The 18,017-nt window shown below is 46.9% G+C and overlaps 1 protein-coding gene across 1 annotated transcript in view; it reads left to right on the forward strand.

The window, feature by feature from the left end:
• The first annotated feature begins 5,294 nt into the window (after window positions 1-5,294).
• The window catches only part of LOC147108446 (hematopoietic SH2 domain-containing protein homolog), a 37,336-nt gene continuing 24,613 nt past the window's right edge, over window positions 5,295-18,017 (forward strand). Inside the window, exon 1 of the mRNA XM_086004269.1 lies at window positions 5,295-5,521. The gene's annotated coding sequence lies outside the window, so the exon portion shown is untranslated. The remainder of the gene's footprint in view (window positions 5,522-18,017) is intronic.

Here is an 18,017-nt window from a genome sequence, read left to right on the forward strand (position 1 = left end):
GGAAGCCAGCGATGACCGCCGGTATCCTGTCAGGGAGCGGCGGCCTCCAAGACGCTTGGGTCTGTAGGCTTAGTGACTTACCCACAAGACTGGGGCAGAATAAACCCCAGGGTAAAGTCAGGGTTTGAGGCAGTCTACCTCTACCCTTGGTTAGTGAGTGCATTGAAAGTAACTTACCTGTTGAGGAATAATGTGGACCTTTCATTTAAGAGGGGAGGAATATGTTATGTATGCCAGGCAGCATCCGTGGAGAGAGAAACAGAGTTAACGTTTCAGGTCTGGGACCCTTCATCAGAACTGGAAAAAGCTGTGCATGCTGAAAACTGGCATTTCCTCCAGCCAGACGCGTGAGTACCCCGACCGTACTCACGCGTTGGGACAGGAATTACTGGCCCCTTGTCTTTGAGACCCATCTCCTGCTCCCTCAACCTATTCCCACTAAACTGATGACCACCCAACTTCCCTTCCTGGCCCCATGTTAGCCGATATTGTTGATGGTTCTCTCTCCTCAGGTACTGTCCACCTCTCTTTCAAATCTGCCGTCATCACCGCTCTCCTCAAAATACCCACCCTTGATCCCTCCGTCCTTGCAAACTACCGCCCCATCTCCAACCTCCCTTTCCTCTCCACAGTCCTTGAACATGTTGTCACTTCCCAAATCCATGCCCATCTTTCCCACAACTCCCAGTCTGAACTCCCCCAATCAGGTTTCTGTCCCTGCCACAGTACCGAAACGGCCATTATCAAAATCACAAATCGCATCCTATATAACTGTGACCATGGTAACTTATCCCTCCTCATCCTTATCGACCTGTCTGCAGCCTTTGAGACGGTTGTCCACACTATCCTCCGCTGTTCAGCTGGGTGGGACTGCACTCGCCTGGTTCCATTCTTATCTATCCAGTCGTAGCCAGAGAATCACCTGCAACGGCTTCTCTTCCCACTCCCACACCGTTACCTGTGGAGTCCCCCAAGGATCGATCCATCACCCCTCCTATTTCTCATCTATATGCTATAGACAAAGTTAAGCGATCCCACAACCAACGAATCAGATGAAAGCTCTGCAGTCCTGCTACATCCTGTCATGAATGGTGGTGGACAATTAAACAACAAACGGGGGGAGGAGGCTCCATGAACATCCCCATCCTCAAGGATGGTGGAGCCCAGCATGTGAGTGCAAAAGACAAGCCTGAAGCGTTTACAACCATCTTCAGCCAGAAGTGCCGAGTGGATGACCCATATCAGCCTACTCCCAAGGTCCCCACCATCACAGAAGCCATTCTTCATCCAATTCGATTCACTCCACGTGATATCAAGAAATGGCTGAGCGCACTGGATACAGCAAAGGCTATGGGCCCCGACAACATCCCAGCTGTTGTGCTGAACACTTGTGCTCCAGAATTAGCCGCACCTCTAGCCAAGCTTTTCCAGTACAACTACAACACCGGCATCTATATCACAATGTGGAAAACTGCCCAGGTTAGTCTTGTCCACAAAAAGCCGGACAAATCCAATCCAGCCAATTACCGCCCCATCAGTCTACTCTCAAACATCAGCAAAGTGATGGAAGGTGTCGTCGACAGTGCTATCAAGCAGCACTTACTCACTAATTACCTGCTCACCAATGCTCAGTTTGGGTTCCACTAGGACCACTCAGCTCCCAACCTCATTACAGCCCAAACATGGACAAAACAGCTGAATTCCAGAGGAGGGGTGAGAGTGACTGCCCTTGATATCAAGGCAGCAGTTGATCGAGTGTGGCATCAAGGAGCCCTAGTAAAATTGAAAACAATGAGAATCGGGGAAAACTCTCCACTGGCTGGAGTCATACCTAGCAGAAAGGAAGATGGTGTGGTTGTTGGAGGCCAATCATCACAGCCCCAGGACATCACCGCAGGAGTTCCTCAGGGCAGTGTCCTAGGCCCAACCATCTTCAGCTGCTTCATCAATGACCTTTCCTCCATCATAAGGTCAGAAGTGGGGATGTTCACTGATGACTGCACAGTGTTCAGTTCCATTTGTAACTCCTCAGATAATGAAGCAGTTTGTGCCCACATGCAGCAAGACCTGGACAACATCCAGGCTTGGGCTGATGAGTGGTAAGTAACATTCGCACCACATAGGTGCCAGGCAATGACCATCACCAAAAAGAGAGAGTCTATCCATCTCCGTTTGACATTAAATGGCATTGCCATAGACAAATCTCCCACCATCAACATCCTGGTGAGGGTCACCATTGACCAGAAACTTAACCGAGGAGGAGATCCGGAGGGTTCAGACCAAATATGTGTCCTTAAAGAAAAAAGGTGGGACTAACAAATCTAGAGCCCCCTGGGTGTTTAGGGACATACAGGGTAGTGTTGTGTCGGTACCTTTCTACCTAGACACAATTTAGGACTCAGAACTCAGAGATTCAAACATGAAGTGCTTTATTCAGGAAGGAAAGGAAGTTCTGGAAAGTTCCAAACAAAGAGAGCTAGACTTAACCAAGAGAACACCCAACCATTTATCTGCTGTGACAGCGCCACCACAGGTGGGAGGAGAACACACAATACATAACATATTATAATTGCACAATACTGCAGATGCTGGAAACCTGAAATAACAACATAAAATGCTGGAAATACTCAGCAGGCAGAGGCAGAGGCAGAACGCGCGCGACTGCACAGGCAGCGCGTGCACAGTAAAATTCCTTTTTTTTCCCAAAGTTGCGCGCGTGTAAAGGCCTCCGGTCTTTACGCGTGGAGAAACAAGACGTAAGTATTTAGTTTTTCAGGTAAGTGGGCTTTTAGTACAATGTAGAAATTTTTTTTCCACAGGTTTGTTATTTTTAAAGAATTTACAGGATGGTAAGTTTAGTTTTAGACCCTATTTTTTTAAAATGTATTTTTTTCAAAAAATTGATTAATTGTTTAAAACATTTTTTTAAACTTATTTATAGTTATTATAATCAGTGGGATGTTTTTTAAAATTTTATTTAAAGTTAAAGTAGTGTTTTGGCAGCCCATACTTTTCATGAGTTTGACAGCTTTTACTGTCAAACTCATGAATGAGTTTCCCCTCCCCTGATTGGCTGCACAGTGCTCACCTGATCCCAGCAGGCACATCGCACTAACTACGCCGCTGGATCAGGTTAGCACAGCGTGCCGACAGCTAAACCGGGCCTGTGAAAGGAAATGCAAGCAGGCCCGGGCTTCAGATGTCGGCGCACAGGGTGAGTGCAGATCGGGGGCTTGCACGCGCGGCAAGCCCCCGATCTAATTTCAGGGCCAATATGAGCTGGGAGAGGGCATGACGGGAGATCGGAGAGAAACTAGAGAAAGATGCGAGTTCAGGGCTAGGGCGGGGGGGACCTTAGAGGAACTTGATGTGGGTGGAGAGCAATACAAGTGGTCAGAGATGGCCTTATCTGTGATTGACATGATGGGAGTAGCGAGGCCGCGTGAGATTGCAAGGTTGAGGGGGCGGCCGTGAATATGGGTTGGGGAGTTTACATGGAGGGAGAGATTAAGGGAGGATAGGAGGCTAGTGAACTCAGAGGAGAGAGAGCATGAATTGAGATGGAGGTTGGAATCACCAAAGCTGAGAAGTTGCTCTGTGCAGAGGCTGAGTGAGGAAAGCAGTGAGGATATCTCGGTGGGAAACTTGGTGTGGTACTTGGGTGGGTGGCAGGGAACGAGGGTTTTAAAGGAGTGGCGAGAGGAGTGGAACAGGAGAAGTTGTCAGAGAAGTAGGGGGCAGACCAAGATGAGATTTGGTGATAAGAGCCACTCCACCACCATCGCGGTGGTCTGGACATGGAGATGGTGGAAGGTATAGCCAGGCGGGGAGGATTCACCCTTCAGCCAAGTTTCTGTCAAGGCCTCGATGTTGATACAATCGTCCACAATAAGCTCCTGGATGGCAAGTGCCGTGTTCAGAAGTGAACGGACATTCTGGAGGGAGATGCGGAGAGGGGCAGTGATAGCTGGTCCACTGTCAGAGTCCACAGGGTCAGCACTGGGAGGGTGAGTTGGACGGGGAGGAGGTTGGCAAGATTAGGCCCAGCAGGCGTGCTGGGCAGGAAAGTCGGGAAGAGAGCAGGATGGGGCAGTTGGGGTTGCTGCTCATAAGGAGGCAGTGATGAGTGCCTCGATGGGCTCTTCGGAGGATGCCAAGACAGGCACGAGGGAAACTGTAGGCTTATCTAAGAGGGTGTCAAACCTGGGATGGTGGCCGGAGAGGAGGAAAGTCGAGGAGGGTTGGGGTAAGGATTCTGGGGGACAAAGTACCTGAAAGGAGAGAAATGACTGGGTAACAGGAAGGGGAGGCGACAGAAGAGAAGTGCCCGATGGATAAAGAGGAGAGAAAGTAAAATGGGAGATATAAGTAATGGGCTCGGTGTTAGTGGCTTTAGAGAGGGTGAGCATTTAAACAGAGGAGGGCTCATTAAAATTCTGAAAACAATCTCATACATTGTGACGTAAGAAAACTACTAGGCACTTGGTCTAAGTATTAAACAAGGCTTTAATCAACTGTTTTTCAACATGGAGATCTAGTTGTGTCCTTCACTAGTTCCTGTTAAAGAATGTCCTGAGCAAGCTGGGCCATGCCCGAGTATTTATACACTCCCTGGACAGCGCCACCAGCAGGCTGCCCAGTATCATTTCATAAGTCATTTCCACATGAATGACGAGATGCATGTCACATTGTATGGGCTCCGGGCATGTGACGTGGCAATATTAAAATTGAAAATCCCAGGAGCAGGAAGTGGATATTCAAAGCTGTTTAATCTTTATAACAATACATTTTCAACAACAAGAAACTTCAGCCCAATCTTGGAGCAATAAATCACTCCACTGCCTGGCCAATTAGACCATTATTTTTCAGTCTAAGTGACAGCGGTGTGAAAACTAGCTTAAATGCAGGAAAACGGCGTTGATTTTAATGGGGCAGGGCGATGATAACCACCTTCTCGCTGTTTGGGAGGGGTAACGACGGAGCCTCGCAAAAGGTCCAAGAAAATACGGAGCGGCGTAATTAATGGCCTATGTCACTTATTCCATCATTTCCTCTTTCCTTTGCTCCACTCAAGGGTCTCTATGCCGTAGATGCGCCGTTGGATTGGTGCAAGGCCCCAGGAAAATCCAGGTCGCTATCTTCCTCAGCAGACGATCAAGAACAGTTTAAGGTCAGCAGCTGAATGGCAAAGGACAAATGGTTTTCAGTCAGTTTATTCCACACACCATGAGGTATTGAAACAGTTAATTCTTTTGGAGCTTAGTCACTCTGGGATTGGAAAAGCTGGGAGCTGCCACTTCCTGGTATGAGTCATTTCATCTGAACAAAGCCACAGCCACAGCCAGCACTGCACAGGTAAGCAACCACACTTCGACATATTATGTCAGAGTCACACATGCCAGAAAAAGCACCAGATAAATCGCACAATATTACTGAAACTCATCCAACCGCGAGTGTGGAGAAGAGCAGCGAGCAGGACTGCCAGGACCAGGACAGGTGGGTCTCGGCTTGGGCTGTGAAGGTGAGTGCTGGCTGTCATTGTGGAGAATCCCCAATCACTTGGTAGTGTTCTGACAAAGTGAAAGTGAACACAGCTAATATTATATTTATAAAAACAAGGGAGACACAGCTGGCTGAGATGGCTATAGGCCCGACAGCGAGCATTGAAGATGGGTTAAAATAATGAAAGTGTTGTACGGAACACCTGCACACTAACCTCCAGAGTGGATCCAGAGGAGATGTCCGGCCCACTGATAGAGGCGAGGGCAACTCCTGATCCACGACCTGTGTGGACTTTCAAAAAAGTTTATGGAAAGGTTCGACCTGAATAACTCCTAATTTAAAATAAAACGTATGGGGATGGAAACCATAAGCAAAACATGGGACTGGATGAAGAGAAAGATCTTGTTGGGGTGAAAAATGTGGAGTGGAGTCTCTCTGGGCTCGAGTCTTGGACTGCTTATTTCTAATCTACATTAATCATAGAATGGTTACAGCACAGAAGGAGGCCAATAGCTAGCATTTAAAGAATACATAGTTTACAACAAATGTACATTCCTTTAAGGCACAAAAACCCCACAGGCAAAGTGGTCCAACCGTGGCTAACGAGAAGTTAAAGATAGTATTAGATCAAAGGAAGAGGCTTACAATGTTGCCAAAAAGAATAGTAAGTCTGAGGATTGGGAGGATTTTAGAATTCAGCAAAGGAGGACCAAGAAATTGATAAAGAAAGGGAAAATAGAATATGAGAGTAAACTAGTGAGAGACATAAAAACAGACTGTAAAAGCTTCTATAGGTATGTAAAAAGGTAAAGATTAACAAAAGTAAATGTGGCTCCCTCACAGGTTGAGACAGGAGAAATTATAATGGGGAATAAGGAAATGGCAGTGAAATTAAACAAATAGTTTGTGTCATAACAACAGAAAATGCTGGAAATACTCAGCAGGCCAGGCAGCATCCGTGGAGAGAGAAACAGGGTTAACGTTTCAGGTCTGGGACCCTTCATCAGAACTGGAAAAAGCTGGAAATGTAACAGATTTTAAGCAGGTGCAGAGACAGGGGGGTGGGGGGGGGAGGAGGAAGAAAGAACATGCTGTGAAAATGTTGCAAATGGGAATGGCAAAATCATACTGCATGAAAAATGGGGGCAGGGATTACTGGAAATAGTGGAGAACCAAGGCTCTAGCGAGAATGAGGAACTGAAAGAAATTAGTATTAGTAAAAAAATAGTACTGGAGAAATTAATGGGACTGAAAGCCGATAAATCCCCAGGACCTGATAGCCTACATCATAGGGTTTTGAAAAAGATGGCTATAGAGATAGTGGCTGCCTTGGTTGTCATTTTCCAAAATTCCATAGATTCTAGAACAGTTCCCGCGGATTGGAAGGTAGCAAATGTAACCCCACTATTTAAGAAAGGAGGGAGAGCGAAAACAGGGAACTACAGACAGTTAGCCTGATATCAGTAGTAGGGAAAATGCTAGAATCTATTAGTTAGGACATGGTAACAGAGCACTCAGAAAATAATAATAGGATTGGGCAGAGTCAACATGGAGTTTGAAAGGGAAATCATGTTTGACAAATCTGTTAAAAGTTTTTTGTGATTGTAACTAGCAGAATAGATAAGGGGGAACCAGTGGATGTGGTGTATTTGGATTTTTAGAAGGCATTCGATAAGGTGCCACACAAGAGGTTATTAAACAAAATTAGGGCTCATGGGATTGGGGGTAATATACTAGCATGGATTGAGGATTGGTTAATGGACAGAAAACAGAGAGTAGGAATAAATGGGTCTTTTTCGGGTTGGCAAGCTGTAACTAGCGGAGTACCGCAAGGATCAATGCTTGGGCCTCAGCTATTCACAATCTACATCAATGATTTGGATGAGGGGACCAAATGTAATATATCCAAGCTTACTGATGCTACAAAGCTGGGTGGGAATGTAAGTTGTGAGGAGGATGCAAGGAGGCTTCAAGGGGATACAGACAGGCTAAGTGAGTGGGCAAGAACATGGCAAATGGAATATAGTGTGGAGAAATGTGAAGTTATCCACTTTGGTAGGAAAAATAGAAAAGCAGAGTATTTTTTAAATGGTGAGAGATTGGGAAATGTTGGTGTTCAGAGGGATCTGGGTGTCCTTGAACACGAATCACTGAAAGTTAACATGCAGGTACAGCAAGCAATTAGGAAAGCAAATGGTATGTTGGCCTTTATTCCAAGAGGATTTGAGTACAGGAAACTCTTTATTATCCGGCACCAACGGGACCGGCGTGGTGCCGGTTTATCAAAAAGTCCGGATTACAGAGAGGTATAGTTTAAAAGGTACGAGAGCTCCATACACAGCAACAAATCCAGGCTTCCCTGTTGCTTAGCAACATGTGCAGGAACTCCGGCCACAGACCAAGCATCCCTGTTGCTTAGCAACAAGTGCACGAACCCCAGTTATACAGCCACAGATCCAGGAACTGCCACTAATATGAAGTAAAACTTACCTGAACCTACTCCTGCATTTTGCCGGTTAACAGAGATTTCCAGTTATTTAGGTGCCGGTTAAAAGAGTTTCCTGTATAAGAGTAAAGACGTCTTACTGCAATTATATAGGGCCCTGGTGAGACCACACCTGGAATAATGTGTACAGTTTTGGTCTCCTTACCTAAGGAAGGATATACTTGCCATAGAGGGAGTGCAACGAAGGTTCACCAGACTGATTCCTAGGATGGAGTAATTGTCCTATGAGGACAGATTGAGTAGACTAGGCCTATATTCTTTAGAGTTTAGAAGAATGAGAGGTGATTTCACTGAAACATACAAAATTCTTACAGAGCTTGACAGGGTAGATGCAGGGAGGGTGTTTACCCTGGCTGGGGAGTCTAGAACTAGGGGTCACAGTCTCAGAATAAGGGGTCTGCCATTTAGGACTGAGATGAGGAGAAATTTCTTCACTGAGAGGGTGGTAAATCTTTGGAATTCTCTACCCCAGAGGGCTGTGGCGGCTCAGTCGTTGAGTATATTCAAGACAGAGATCGATAGATTTTTGAATATTAAGGGAATCATGGGGTATGGGGATAATGCAGGAAAGTGGAGTTGAGGTAGAAGATCAGCCATGATCTTATTGAATTACAGAGCAGGGTCGAATGGCCAAATGGCCTACTCCTGCTCCTATTTCTTATGTTCTTATGTTCATCCGGCCCGTTGAGCCCGTGCCAGCTCTCTGCAAGAGCACTTCAGCTAATCCCACTCCCCCGCCCTTTCCCTGTAGCCCTGCAAAAAATGTTCTTTCAGCTACTTATCCAATCCCCTTTTGGAAGCCACGATTGAATCTGCCTCCACTGCCCTCTCAGGCAGTGCATTCCAAATCTTAACCATGTCGCCTTCGGTTCTTCTGCCAATCGCCTTAAATCTGTGTCCTCTGCTTCTCGACCCTTCCGCCAATGGGAACAGTTTCTCTCTATCTACTCTGTCTAGACTGTAAAGTCCACGCCTCAATAATACACAGACTTCGGGAGAACAATCAGACTGAAGTACAGAAGCCTGCTAGGGCCTTTTATACAGGGGTGGTCACTGCCGGTACTGCAGCACAAAATCAGTTCTTCTCTTAAAGGTACATACACAACAATTCCTCCCCTTTTAGATAAACAGTACATAACATTCATTTAACAACTAAATAATAACTAATTACAATTACAATTTTCTCGGTACTATATACATCAACTGAAATAATCATTTATAAGTTCAGTCTTTGAGGAGGCTTCCTAATCCTGACTGGATAGCGCCTTTCTTGAGTACCCTGTTCTTGCGGTGGAGTCGATTCTGGCTCATTGTCATTGGTTGGTTCGTCAGCTTCCAATACCACTGCTTCTGAGGTAGACGCAATCTGTACTTGGGGCTCATTACCAGGTGCACATGCTCGTGGTATAGGTTTGGCTTGTTCCTGTGACTCTAGAATCTGGTCAGCATGGCGTCTCACGATGCTCTCTCCAACATCCACTGTGTACATTAGTGGTCCCTGCTGTGTGCATATCATTCCTGGCTGCCATTTTTCTGTTCGGTAGTCGCGGGCCAAGACTGGTTGTCCTATCTTGAAGCTCCTGGTTGCCTTCTCGTTGATGTGCTGGAATTGTTTATCCTCAACATCTCGTCTTATGTTTGGTTTGAGCAAATCCAGGCGACACCTTGGCCTTCGGTTGAAGAACATTATGGCTGGAGCTTGGTTGGTGACTGCATGTGTCGCATTCCGGTAAGCAAACAAGAAATTATTTACCTTGTGTTGTAGTGGTATGTCGTCGTTATACATTGCCTTTATTGCCTTTTTAAAGGTCTGAACAAACCTCTCAGCCAATCCATTTGTGGCCGGATGATATGGGGCAGATGTGTAATGTTTCACCCCATTATTCCTCAGAAACCAACGGAAATCCTCGGACACAAACTGTGGCCCATTGTCGGAGCAAATCTGTTCTGGCAAGCCATTCCTGGCGAAGATGGTCCGTAGGACTGCAATAGTTTTCTCCGTGGTGGTGGAGGACATTTTGATGACCTCTGGCCATTTCGAATGGGCGTCCATGGCGATTAGAAACATTGAGTCCATAAATGGACCAGCAAAATCAATGTGTACCCGTTGCCATGGAGATGAGGGCCACTCTCATGGGTGTAGAGGGGCCTGTGGTGGTGCATTTTGGACTTTCTGGCATCCTGAGCAGCTCTTGGTCAGGTCCTCGATTTGTTTATCGATTCCCGGCCACCACACATAAGCCCTGGCTAGGCTTTTCATTTTTACCCCTCCCAGATGATCTTCATGAAGCTCATTGAGCACTCTGTCTCTCAACTTGGGTGGAATTACCACTCGGGATCCACACATCAAAGTCCCCCGGCACACTGACAGCTGTTCTCTCCTTGGCGAGAATGCTGGCAACAGTGAGTCACCATGTACTGGCCACCCCTTCACCGTCAAATCATAGACCCGAGAGAGTGTTGGGTCATTTCGGGTTTCCTTCTCTATACTTGAGTTTGTAACAGGCAGACATTCGACTATGGTCGCATGGAATATCTCAACAGGGTCCACTGCAGGTGCTTCCTCTACCGTAGGCAACGGTAGGTGCGACAGCCCAATAGCGTTTCCATGCTGCTTCGTACCCTTGTATACTATGTCGTACTGATGTGCCCCTAGAAAAAGTGACCATCTTTGCAGCCGTTGCGCCGTCATCACCGGAACGCCCTTCTTTGGGTTAAAAATGGAGACCAGGGGCTGATGATCAGTCAGTAGGGTGAATTTCTGCCCGTGCAGATAGTGATTGAACTTCTTCACCCCCCACACCAGGCTGAGGGCCTCCCTGTCAATCTGGGCGTAATTACGCTCGGCTGAGGTTAACGAGCGCGACGCAAAGGCTATTGGCCTCTCTGAACTGTCAAGGAATTTGTGTGACAGCACTGCTCCAATGCCGTAGGGAGACGCATCACATGCCAACCGAATCGGTAGTGTTGGGTTGTAGTGGGCCAATACCTCTTTTGAAGTGATTAGGCATTTACATTTCTGAAAGGCATGCTTACACTCGTCACTCCATTTCCATGTTACTCCAGTTTGCAGCAGGGCGTTCAGTGGGTGCAGAATTGTAGATAAATTCGGCAAGAACTTATGGTAGTAGTTCACCAGCCCGAGAAACGACCTCAGTTGCGACACATTTTCCGGTGCTGGAGCCTTGACTACAGCCTCAATCTTGTCTGGCGACTTATGCAACCCTTCCTCATCAATCATGTGGCCACAATACGAGATTTGTCTCCTGAAGAACTCGCATTTGGGGCGGTTGGCTCGTAGCCCATATTCCTGCAATCTAGTGAGCACCTGCTCCAGGTTGGCAAGGTGTTCACTGTCATTTTCGCCCGTCACCAGGATGTCATCCAAATAACACTGGGTCCCTGGGATCCCTTGCAGGACTTGTTCCATTGCCCTCTGCCAAATAGCCGGGGCTGATTCTACCCCGAATACCAGTCGATTGTACTGGTAAAGGCCTTTGTGAGTGTTTATCGTGAGGTATTTCCTAGATGCTTCTTCCACCTCCATTTGTAGATACGCTTGGGCCAGATCAATCTTCGTAAAACATTTCCCTCCAGATAGTGAGGCGAAAATATCTTCTATCCGTGGAAGTGGATATTGTACTGTGTGCAGGACTGGGTTCACAGTTATCTTGAAGTCCCCACAGATGCGAACCTTCTTCGGCTCCCCAGGCATGCTGCTCAATGATTTCTTCATTACAGGAACGATGGGTGTGGCCCACTCGCTCCAGTCCACCTTGGACAGCACACCCGAACGCTCCAGACTCTCCAGTTCTGCTTCAACGGCTGGGCGGATCGCGTACGGCACCGGTCAGGCCTTAAAAAATTTTGGGTTTGCGTTATCTTCGATTTTTATCGTTGCCTTTACTCCTTTTAGAGTCCCAAGTCCTTGTTGGAACACCTCTTTCGCGTCAGTTAGCATTTGTGACAGACGTCCAGGTGCGACGTCATCATCCTTTTTGTCAGTCACAGTTAGCGCCTGAATGGAATGCCAATCCAATTGTATTTTTCAGATCCATTCACGTCCCAATAATGGTGGCCCTCCATCTTGTAGTATATATAGATACAGTTTCTGTGTTTCCTTGCCATTATATTTAACTGGCACCCTTATTTTTCCTCTGGGGTAGACTTTTTGCCCCGTGTATGTCTTCAATACAATGGACGTGTCCTTTAAGGGTATGTGTGAGAATAGCCGCTCATAGTCTCATCGATTCATGACAGTTAGATCTGATCCTGTGTCCAATTCCATCTTTACTTGGGACCCTGCTATCATGAGGGTGACCCAAATGGTTCGGTGATCCTCCTTTGCGATCACGTTGTGTAACTTTAGACAACTTAGTCTCCTGCTCCCGGAGTTGTTATCACTCTCCTGATCTTCTGAACTACTGTCTGTCATTTTGTTTACTTTCTTGTACTTTTCCTTAGTAGTTCTTGTAGTGTTGGTTTTCTTTCCCGACCTGCAGACTCTTGCTATATGTCCCATTTTTCCGCATTGCCTGCATACTTTGTCCTTAAACCAGCAGTCCTTCTACTCATGGGTTGTTCTGCCGCAGCGATAGCACTTTTCTGTTCCATACGCCATTTCGTTTGCGCTGTATTCTTGTGGTTTCTGTTGTATTTCCGCAGCTCCCCGTGCTGCTGCTTCGTAGGATACTGCCACGCTGAAAGCCTGTTCTAGCGTCAGGTCCTTTTTCGAAAGTAGTCGTTTCTGGGTTCCTTCACTCTGGAGCCCGCAGACAAACTTATCCCGTAAGGTGTCTGCCAGTCCTGCTCCGAACTGGCAGTGCTTCGATAACTTGCGTAGTTCCGTAAGATAGTCAGCATTGCTCTCATCTTTGTGCTGGTTTCTTTTATGGAACTTGAATCTTTCTGCTATCAGCAGCGGTGTAGGGTTTAGGTGTTCCTGTAAGATATTAACAATCTCCTCAAAACTTTTCTCCATTGGTTTAGCTGGGGTAATTAAATTCCGCAGTAGGCCATACATTCTTGCGCCCATCAAATTTAATAATACCGACGCCTTCTTTCCATCGGCCACCTCATTTGCCTTGCAGTACACTTCAATTCTTTCCACATACGTGGTCCAGTCTTCTACCTCGTTGTCGAAAGCAGTGATACTGCCACTTTTCGGCATCTTGGGTGATTTAAAATGGCACCTCCTGCGCTTTTTCTTCTTCCCCAATGGAATAAAATGGCGCCTCCCGCGCTTTTCCTTCTTCCCCAATGGAATAAAATGGCGCCTCCCGCGCTTTTCCTTCTTCCCCTTGCTGCCACGCTGTTCCTAGCGTTCTACAGGGTAATGGCGGCGACCCGCGGCTTCGGCGCATCTCACTTTTCCTTCCCCTCGTTTATTTTCTCTCCGCTGCCTGGTTCTTGAGCACCGACCGCGCCCTGTGCGCTCCACCCTCTCTCTCTCTCTTTCCTCCCGGCGACGCTGCGTGGCCCCTTTTGCAGAGCCGCTCGATCGAGCTCGAGCCTGCCGCAGTCCGGAAGGGTCAGCGCACTACCTGCTACCAGCACGATTTGCTGGAACACCTTAACTGGGGAGCCAAGCTCAGCTCTCCACAGCCTCTCCCGCAATTCTCTGAACACCGATGGATCCTTGGGCGGTTGCCCGCGGTCGACGACCGTTGCTCAGACTTCGACCTCCAAGAAACTTCTTCTCAGGGTGAGATCCCCATGAGGTGATGCAACACTGGAGGTGAGTTCGAACTTGCTCGTCGCCACTGTAAAGTCCGCGCCTCAATAATACACGGACTTCAGGAGAACAATCAAACAGGTATTTTACTGAACAGAGGGTAACGTCAGACTGAAGTACAGAAGCCTGCTAGGGCCTTTTATACAGGGGTGGTCACTGCCGGTACTGCAGCATAAAATCAGTTCTTCTCTTAAAGGTACATACACAACATAGACCCCTCATGATTTTGAACACCTCTATCAAATCTGCTCTCAATCTTTTCTGCTGTAAGGAGAACAACCCCAGCTTCTCTAATCTTGAGATATCAAAACCAAATAAAGAGATCCTTTAACCCGGTGAGAGTTCTTGACAGCGCGAGCACAGTTCTCCCGTGGGCAATAACACTTCTGAAAGCAAAGTGACCGATCTCCACTCGGGCTGTGATAGCAGAGACTCTCCTTCATTGTTCTGACAGTGGGGCAGATCTGCTACTCACCGAGCCAGTGACATGTGTCACTGGGGTTACACCCTGATACTCATAACACAAGCACACTACTGCACAGGATCAACTGGCATTAATTCTCAGGTTCCCTTCATCCATTCTCTCCCTCCCCTCCCCTCTTCCCCCTCTCAGGTTCCACTGTATCCAATTCAAGTGAAACCAGGTCTCCAGTTTCCGAATCAGTCTCGGGACAAATGTGAAAGTGCACTGCACTGAGGTCAGCCTGGGGTCATTGTCCATGTTGAGTCTGTGTGTTCCAGATATACTTATTTTAAATAACTGGACACAGACAACAGGAAAAACTTAAACAGGTCTTTACTACTTGAAGGTCAGGGCTGAACTGCTTTACAAATTACTACACAGAGCTTATATACCGGTGTGGTCACCACCGGTACTACAATATACAGTAGCAAGAGAAAGTAGTCCATCTTCTTAAGGTAGTTCTCTTAAGGTGGTACAGGTTACATACACCACAATTCCTCCTTTTTTAGCTTAACAGTGTACACCCCAATTTAAACATAACATGGATAACATATATACAACTTTCATGCAACTGTTCAAAGATTCAGTCTCTGAGGAGGCCTCCTGATCCGAGTTGGATAACGCCTTTCAGGGGTCTCTGATTCTGGTTGCTGGGGTGACTCCTCTAATTGATCTCTTATGGATTGAACATCCTCATGTACGTTCGCGTTTGAGGTAGATGCTACAGGTTCAATAATTTCTTCCACTGGTGTCTCTGCTGTAGCCATGGGTTCGACCCTTGTTCTCGATTCTACAAGTTGGTCAGCATGACACCGTATTACGTTTTCACCAATCTCTACCATGTACATCAGGGGTCCTTGTCTGGCACGAATTGTTCCAGATTGCCATTTCTCATTCTTATAGTCCCGGGCTAACACTGGTTGTCCTATTTCGAAACTCCGAGTGGTCTTGTTATTTACATGCTGGAACTGTTTGTTTTCGACTTCCCTATGCACATTTGGTTTTAACAAATCCAACCTGGACCGCAACCTCCTGTTATAAAACATCATGGCAGGATGTGCGGGTTAGGTTGATTGGCTATGATAAATTGACCCTTAGTGTTAGGGGGATTAAATACATGGGGTTACGGGGATAGGGTGGGATATGTGTTGGTGTAGGGGTTACGGGGATCGGGTGGGATATGTGTCGGTGCAGGCTCGATGGGCCAAAATGGCCTCTATCTGCACTGTGGGGTTTCTGTGATTTCTGTGTGACTTTGATTTGTCACTGCATGTGTGGCGTTTCGATATGCCATTAGGAAATTGTCCACCTTGTGCTGTAGTGGAATATGGTCTTCGCTCATGGCCTTTATCGCCTTTTTGACTGTTTGTACAAATCTCTCGGCCAACCCATTTGTAGCCGGATGATATGGGGCAGATGTATAGTGTTTCACCCCATTCTTCTTCATGAATTTCTGGAATTCTTCTGACACGAACTGCGGTCCGTTGTCTGAACATATCTGTTCTGGCAATCCATTTCTTGCAAATATGGTTCTTAGAACTGCGATCGTCTTTTCCGAGGTAGTGGTCGCCATCTTAATCACTTCTGGCCATTTAGAATGTGCGTCTACCGCTATCAAAAACATGGAATCCATGTATGGACCTGCAAAGTCGATATGTACACGCTGCCATGGGGTTGAAGGCCATTCCCGTGGATGCAGCGGTGCAATTGGAGGTGCATTTTGAACTTTTTGGCACCCTGAGCAGCTTTTAGTCAGATCCTCTATTTGTTTGTCGATACCTGGCCACCACACATAAGCCCTAGCAAGGCTTTTCATCTTGACTCCCCCCCGATGACCTTCATGCAGTTCCTTTAGAACTCTCTCCCTTAATTTAGGAGGAATAATCACCCTTGTTCCATACATCAATGTTCCTTGACAAACGGACAGCTGTTCTTGTCTGGCTGAGAATGCCGGTAACAGTGGTTCACCATGTGCTGGCCATCCCTTCACTGTCAATTCGTAGACCCGAGACAGTGTCGGGTCATTCCTGGTCTCTCTCTCAATACTCGCATTGGTGACTGGCAAACATTCGATGATGGTCGAGTGAAATAACTCAACAGGGTCAACTGTCGGTGCCTCTTCCGCTGTAGGTAGTGGCAGGCGCGACAGCCCATCAGCATTACCATGTTGCTTTGTACCTTTGAATTCGATCTCATATTGATGTGCCCCTAGGAAAAGGGACCATCTCTGGAGCCTCTGCGCTGTCATCACCGAAACACCCTTCTTAGGGTTAAAAATGGAAACCAACGGCTGGTGGTCTGTCAGCAGCGTAAACTTTTGGCCTTGCAGGTAATGATTAAATTTTTTTACTCCCCACACGAGGCTGAGAGCCTCCCTATCTATCTGAGCATAGTTGCGCTCAGCGGAGGTCAATGATCTGGATGCGAACGCGACTGGTCTTTCCAAGCCATTTGGCAACTTATGTGATAGCACTGCCCCAATACCATATAGAGAAGCATCACAAGCTAAACGAATAGGCAGCGTTGGGTTAAAGTGAGCCAACACTTCCTTAGAGGTGATCATAAGAACATAAGAAATAGGAGCAGGAGTAGGCCAATTGGCCCCTCGAGCCTGCTCCGCCATTCAATAAGATCATGGCTGATCTGATCCTAACCGCCAATCCACTATGACAGGACTATCTCCTGAATCTAACAGAATTAGACACACGAAACAGGAGCAGGATCAGGCTACACGGCCCCTGGGCCCGCTCCGCTACCCACAGGGCCATGACCGATCCGCACCTAAACTCATGTCCAAATTCCTGCCCGCTCCCCGTAACCCTTAATTCCCTTTTCTTCTAGGAAACTGTCTATTTCTGTTTTAAATTTATGTAATGATGTAGCTTCGACAGCTTTTTGGGGCAGCATATTCCATGGACCTCCCACCCTCTGAGTGAAGTAGTTCCTCCTCATCTCAGTTTTGAAAGAGCAGCCCCTTATTCTAAGACTATGCCCCCTAGTTCTAGTTTCACCCATCATCTGGAACATCCTCCCCGCATCCACCCGATCCAACCCCTTCACAATCTTATATGTTTCAATAAGATCGCCTCTCATTCTTCTGAACTCCAATGAGTAGAGTCCCAATCTACTCAACCTCTCCTCATATGTCCATCCCCTCATCCCCGGGATTAACCGAGTGAACCTTCTTTGTACTGACTCGAGAGCAAGTATGTCTTTTCTTAAGTATGGACACCAAAACTGTATGCAGTATTCCAGGTGCGGTCTCACCAATACCTTGTACAACTGAAGCAATACCTCCCTATTTTTATATTCTATCCCCCTAGCAATGAAAGCCAACATTCCATTGGCCTTCTTAATCACTTGCTGCACCTGCATACTAACCTTTTGAGTTTCGTGCACCAGGACCCCCAGATCCCTTTGTACTTCAGTACTTTCCAGTTTCTTGCCATTAAGATAATAACTTGCTCTCCGATTTTTCCTGCCAAAGTGCATAACCTCACACTTTCTAGTATTGTATTCCATCTGCCAAGTCTCTGCCCACTTACTTAGCCTGTCTATGTCCCCTTGCAGGTTTTTTATGTCCTCCTCTCTCACTACTTTCCCTCCCATCTTAGTATCATCTGCAAACTTTGATATGTTACACTCGGTCCCCTCCTCCAAATCGTTAATATAGATTGTAAAGAGTTGGGGACCCAGCACTGACCCCTGCGGAACACCACTGGTTACTGATTGCCAGTCTGAGAATGAACCATTTATCCCAACTCTCTGCCTTTTGTTAGATAGCCAATCCTCTATCCATGCCAGAATATGAC

The sequence above is a fragment of the Somniosus microcephalus genome, chromosome 13 (assembly GCF_052327205.1).
Source record: "Somniosus microcephalus isolate GS21.2 chromosome 13, FLI_Smic_1.0, whole genome shotgun sequence".
Lineage (NCBI taxonomy): Eukaryota > Metazoa > Chordata > Chondrichthyes > Squaliformes > Somniosidae > Somniosus > Somniosus microcephalus.